The 6453-nt window shown below is 46.5% G+C and overlaps 1 protein-coding gene across 1 annotated transcript in view; it reads left to right on the top strand.

Annotated features, from left to right (window-relative positions):
- The window catches only part of ACER3 (alkaline ceramidase 3), a 71065-nt gene extending 69373 nt beyond the window's left edge, over positions 1-1692 (top strand). Inside the window, exon 11 of the mRNA XM_084893433.1 lies at positions 1-1692. This exon is cut by the window's left edge and continues 4295 nt beyond it. The gene's annotated coding sequence lies outside the window, so the exon portion shown is untranslated.
- Positions 1693-6453: the final 4761 nt, after the last annotated feature.

The raw sequence follows: 6453 nt of genomic DNA, 5'->3' as shown, positions 1-6453 counted from the left end.
CATTTCATAAACATGAGCTTTTATCTAGTCAGAGCAGCTAAGGGGAAGGCAGATCACTAAAGAATTCTAACAGAATTTTTGCTGTTGATACAGCCATTTGGAGAAGCAATACTGACCCCCATTCTAATACACTTTAAATATCTAGTATTTTTTTCACAAGACCTTTAAGTACTACCTGTTTCGATTGGTAACTATTGTGGAAAATTATCACAGGAATATTTCCTTCTAGAAAAACCCTAAAACCTGACTCAAGAAATTCAATTACAGGCATGTGAGTGACCTAAAATCGCCCCTATCTGGTTAGCTCGGCAATATTCCAATACCACCCACCAATCACAGTTTGCTCTGCTCACAGTTCCTTTCAACCATATTTAACAAGACCTCTCCATTGCTTTAAAGAGCACAAGAAACTAGATTCAGTCATTGATGATTTAAATCGTCACAGAGTTGTCATAAAGTTCCCAAACGTCTGGCCATGTCAGATCTGCAGGTCATCACTTTTTTAAAAAAATATATTTTATTGATTTTTTTACAGAGAGGAAGGGAGAGAGATAGAGATCCAGAAACGTCAATGAGAGAGAAACATGCCCTTGACTGGAATCGAACCCGGGACCTTTCAGTCCGCAGACCGACGCTCTACCACTGAGCCAAACCAGTTTCGGCTTGCAGGTCATCACTTTTAAACAAAGTTTGCAGGTTGTGGCAGGGCATATGTATTAGAGAAATCTTTAAGAACATAGTATGGTTCCCTACTCATTCTAAGATCATCTGCACCTAGGAGAAAATTATTTACAAAATGTTGTATGATATTACATGGCTGTAGATCAGGGGTAAGCAAAACTACAGCCCTGCCCTAGCCGGTTTGGCTCGGTGGATAGAGGTTCAGCCTGCGGACTGAAAGGTCCTGAGTTCAATGCCAGTCAAAGGCACATGACCGGGTTGTGGGCTCAATCCCCAGAAGGGGATGTGAAGGAGGCAGCTGATCAATGATTCTCCCTCATCATTGATGTTTCTATCTCACTCTTCTTTCCTCTCTGAAATAATTAAAAATATATTTAAAAACAAACAGCCAAAACCAGTTTGGCTCAGTGGTAGAGCATAGGTCTGGGGACTGAAAGGTCCCAGGTTCGATTCCGGTCAAGGGCATGTACATTGGTTGCGGGTACATACCTGGTAGGGGGCGTGCAAGAGGCAGCTGGTCGATGTTTCTCTCTCATCGACGTTTCTAGCTCTCTAGCTCTCTCCCTTCCTCTCTGTAAAAAATCAATAAAATATATTTTAAAAATAAAAAAATAATAAAAATAAAAACAAACAAACAAAAATACAGCCCAGAAGTCAAAGCCAGGTTGTATGGGCTGCAAACTAAGAATGACTTTACACTGTAGCGGTGTTGTAAAAACATGCAAAGGAAAAAGGCCTGCAAAGCCTCCAAATCTCCCCCCTGGTTCTGAGAGACCATCAGCAAATGAGCCCCATCCTGGAAGCCCCCAGTCCTGGCTGCCTTCTCTGCAAGGTGATTCATGAGCGTTTGTCAGGATGAAATGTTTTATACACGTAAGATATCGCTCACTTCTTTGTTGAGTGTAATTTTAAGATTTGTGTTTAAATATTTACACTATAGAATTATTTCTTCATATCAGTTTTTCTAAAATGGCAGCAGTTTGCTGCAAAGTGCCTAAACCTTTGAGAAAATTAAGATTTTGTTTTTATTATAAAGGGAGTTCTGGTCCATTCTGTAAAGTCCAAAAATACTAGTTGCATTAATTTTTGAGTTGACTTCCAGAAAGTTGAGATCTTTATATCATCTTTTTTTATCATGCCATATAAAATGTGTCATATTGCAAAGGAACTAATAAGCTATATCGTAGTCATGTACACTTTTTTTTTTAAAGGAAAAGTTCAAAGTCCTTCCACAATTAGTCCTTATTTCTTTTTGGTTCCTCTTTATAGCACTAAGTTGTTTAATACCAATTAATACATGAGACTATTTTAAGAAATAGATATTATCATCAATTTCTGTAGAATGTACTGATTGGGCATTATTTACTGTCAAGGGTTATCATACTTTTAATATTTCTAAGTCATTTATCAATGTGACCAACTGATAAACTATTCAAGTTAATATATGGTTGCCTATTTTCATTTTGGTGTAGTCTGCTAGCAATTATTTAATAAACATAGGTTGTACTGAAACTAACCATTTTCCAGTGATCTCGGGTCTGCTTATTTTCCCATTTGATTTGCCAATCCACAATAATTTTTCTAGAAGGTAGTGGAATTATGTATATTTATCTAATCTGCTATAATGCAGGCTATATTTTAGCCTTAAATTACCCTTCTGTGGGTGACGGTATAAGTGATACTGTTTCGAATAAAACTTCTGGTAATGTTTTATCCCTGGTTTATATGTAAAATATCTATACATTTCTATAAAGGCAGGGCCACCATGGTTAGTTGCACAGTTTGTATACTGCACAAAGGCTCTCGGTGGGGGAGGGAGGTCATGGATGCTGAAATCTAATCTCTGCTCAGCTGGTCAAAGTAAGCGCCTGATAGGGTTGTATCACAGGACAAGCCTTATTCCAATTTCCAAGGGAAGGGAGCCATATAGGCCAGCAGTGGTCCTGGGCATGGGAAAGAATGCTCAGTAATTATGCTAGGATTTTTGTCTTTCGTCTTAAACTATACTGTGGCATCTTTGGACTCCAAGCCTTGGGTAGTTACAAGGCTAACAACAGCAAGAAGGAGAATATGCAAGAGATGGATGACCTGCAAAGCCTCAGAGGTTCACTCTCTGGCTCTGGGAGTTTGCCTCCCTTCTTTAGACCTTCAGCACACGAGCTTCAGAGAGAAGTCTGGTAGCTTTCCTGCGGCGGGCACCGGGGGTGTGGGCGTGGTTCATTCCCAGGCCCGGAGCATTCAGCTGTCAGAAGTCCAGGTGAGAAACCGCTTGGTGGTTCTTGTCTGGTGCATCATACCAGGAGAAAGGCACTGTGTGTGCAATAGCAGCTTCATACACTGTTTGCCCTCAATGGGAAATCTGTAGGCCCAAGAGGGAGCAGAGATAGCTTGGGCGGGTTCCTGGGGAGAAGCCGAATTAAAGCAGGTGGTTCCTTGAGTCTGTTGGAAAGACAATTTGGGATAGAAGTCAAGAGACAAAATCAGACAAGAATAAAAATCTCTCCAGTTCAGAGTAACATCCTGAGGAATTGTCAGGTAAAGCGGGTATTGCAGTGCCGCTTTTAAAGATGAAAGAGGTCACTGAACAAATCAAAGTAAATCCAGAGAACTTTCACTTTGCAGGAGCCCAGAGAAGAATTATTTGCCAGTGCAGAGCTGTTGCCCAGGGAGCTGCAACCTTAAGACCTGCTCTTTGGTCTGAGCTTCTGGCTGCTTTGGATGGAGCCAGTGGCTGCTGGTGACTTAGCCAATTTCCTGGGAGATGGTCATCCAGTCACTCTCCTTGGAGCCTCTGAAGCCTTGTGTATGGTTGTGCCACTGCAGCTTCTTACAGAGAATTGATTGTCCTTTCATTCTCTTCTCTGTGATCAGCCCAGCAAAACTAAGCAGATAGTTGTCTCCACTGGATGTTTATCCACACGTCCTCTAGATGTTGATCTGTGGTTAAGAAAAAGGAAGGCGATTTTTCAAAATATATATGTCTCATTGATTTTTTTACAGAGAGGAAGGGAGAGGGATAAGAGAGTTAGAAACATCGATGAGAGAGAAACATTGATCAGCTGTCTCCTGTATTCCTCCTAGTGGGGATGTGCCCACAACCAAGGTACATGCCCTTGACTGGAATCGAACCTGGGACCTTTCAGTCCGCAGGCCAACGCTCTATCCACTGAGACATACCGGTCAGGGCAAGGAAGGCGATTTAGCCTCACATGTGCACCTTGAGCTCCCAAGGAGGGAGGGCTGTGTGGGCGGAGCAGACTGTAGCCACGTGAGGAGAGAAACGAGTCTGTGGCTCTGGGGGGAGAGCCGACAGGACAGCCGCCAGGACCCCTGTGCTGAGTCACACCGCAGATGCCATCTTTCTTGGGTGGAGCACTCCCCTCTTTACCCAAACCACAGCTTTTACTTTTTAAAATATATGTTTATTTATTTTAGAGAGGGAGAGGTAGAGAGATAATGAGAATCATCGATTGGCTGCCTTCTACATGCCCCACATTGGGGATCAACCCGCAACCCAAACCATGACCTCCTGGTTCATAGGTCAATGCTCAAACACTGAGTCATGCTGGTGGGGCCCAAACCACAGCTTTTAAATATGAGTTCTCCTAGCCACGCCTGCTGGAACGGGTACTTTCCATCACTGCTGACCATATGGTAGGTTTTCCAACTAGTCCCTCCTCTGTTTCAGAGAGGGGCAGCCTTGCCTGGATCAACCCTTGCCTGACAGAGGACACAAGTGAATTTGCAAAGCAGCTTGTGCTTTGTAACTGGGATCACCGCAGAGGGGTTAGGACAATTCCACCGGACACGCCTTGCAAAGGCGTCAGCCCATACACTCCCTCCGCACAGCAGGCGTTATTGGATGCAGTGAATTTCATTGTTCTTCACTCTGGGCGTGGCTCTGGCATGTCTGAGATTTTTATTATTTTTTTCTTTCACCTTTTCCTCTTCAGCCCTGGACTGGCATGTATATTGTTCTACCTAAGGGAGAGAGAGAGAAGGACCCGCCTCAGTAAGATGGCCTCAGCCCCAAACAGGGCTTGGTTTTCAACGGAAGGACTCATTTCTGGAGCCCTGCTATGTGGGAACTGTATGGCACCGTGCCACCCATTCAACAAACTTCGGATACTGTGTCAGGTTAGGTGCCCGGGCCCGGCGATAGTACTTTTTATAGTATAACTCGGGGCATGCCTCCTGGTGGTCTTGTGATAGGAAACTATCAATTACAATCAATACTCTCACCAGTTTGATATGTATCTCGGTTGTCATGCCATTCCAGGCATTAGTTACCAGCACAAATGTTTATGGCTACATTTTAAGGAACACGGATAATCATCGCCTGGAAGGCTTTGCTGTGCGTGCTACGGACAGTGAGGTTGGTCAAAGGTCACAGCATGAAGCTTAGAAATGAATTTAAACCCGGGACACAGAGGGGGCGTTGGTTTTGTTCCCATCTACACCTGTGCACACCCGCATCCCAAAGGTGAGCACGGGAGGTGGACTAGCGTGTCTGTGGTGCGGGTCCGAGTGGGGGTGAGGATGGGAATGCATCCCATCCAGGTTCGGTCCCTGCCCAGTGCCCTGAGCGGCCAGGAGAGGCTCCAGTCACCATAACCCAAGCTGGTTGGAAAAGAATGATCTTATGTTTATTCATCTTTCTTAAAGGTATGAATAGCTCACATTTATTTCAACTTTAGTATTAAAAGTGTTTGGGGCCTCTCCTCAGAAGTTGGTGATGTTCTTGTGACCAGAAATAGGCCTTGACTCTTGTTTCTGTCCGCTGGCCTGTGGCAACATTGGTTTCGTTATGCATTGCTCCACGTAAGCAGTTTCTGAGAACCCTTAGATGCTGTTCGGTGAGGACTCGCTGTGTCCTGGCGGAGAGCTGACGGATAATAAAACTGCATCTGGAGCTCAGCTGAGAGATCTGGGCTGACGATACAAACCTGAGAATCAAAGTAAAGGGAGTAGGGGAAGCCGCGGGCGTGGGTGAGATCAGGGAGGAAGAGGGTCTCTGAGTCCTAGAAACCAACCATTAGGGTCAAGTAGAGGAATGTTACTTAAGGGCCCCTCCCACCAGGGAGAAGCACTAGTCTCTCTGAGGACACCTGGGCCTGCGGAGCCAGCCGAGAGCCCCTGAGCCGCGCTGGGCTGGACACGCTGTGGCTCTTGGCAGGGCCCTCCCTGCGGCCTGGGGAGGGGAGGGCAGGCACCTGACCCGGCCCTGCACTGGGGCAGCAGGCTCCTTGCGGAGGCCATGGGCCAGAGTCCTGACCGGTGCTGCCTTCTTTGTCCTCGTTGGCGTCTAAGGACCTGGCTTAGGCCCTGGTTCTCCACTGAGAGACTGGGGTGGTGGCCAAGTCACTGTAAACGTCGAATTCCACATCAGCAAAGCATAGGCTTGTCTTCGCGTGAGCACCTGGCACAGTGTGAGTCTAATTAGGGGATTTTCCGAAGAGGCCCCTTCCTGGGAGAGGAGGCGTGCCTGCTCTGGGCCTGCCTGGGTCCCTCAGCGCTTCTGGGCAAACCTGGGAGCCAACCCTGCTCCTCACCCCTCCCCTCTGACCCGATCCCTCCCCTCTGACCCCTCCCCTCTGACCCGATCCCTCCCCTCTGACCCCTCCCCTCTGACCCGATCCCTCCCCTCTGACCCCTCCCCTCTGACCCCTCCCCTCTGACCCGATCCCTCCCCTCTGACCCATCCCCTCTGACCCAATCCCCTCTGACCCGTCCCCTCTGAACCCTCCCCTCTGACCCAATCCCTCCCCTCTG

The sequence above is a fragment of the Pipistrellus hanaki genome (assembly GCF_964339955.1).
Source record: "Pipistrellus hanaki genome assembly, chromosome: 9".
In the NCBI taxonomy this organism is placed as follows: Eukaryota; Metazoa; Chordata; class Mammalia; order Chiroptera; family Vespertilionidae; genus Pipistrellus; species Pipistrellus hanaki.
This window is presented reverse-complemented; position numbering and strand designations above follow the sequence as displayed.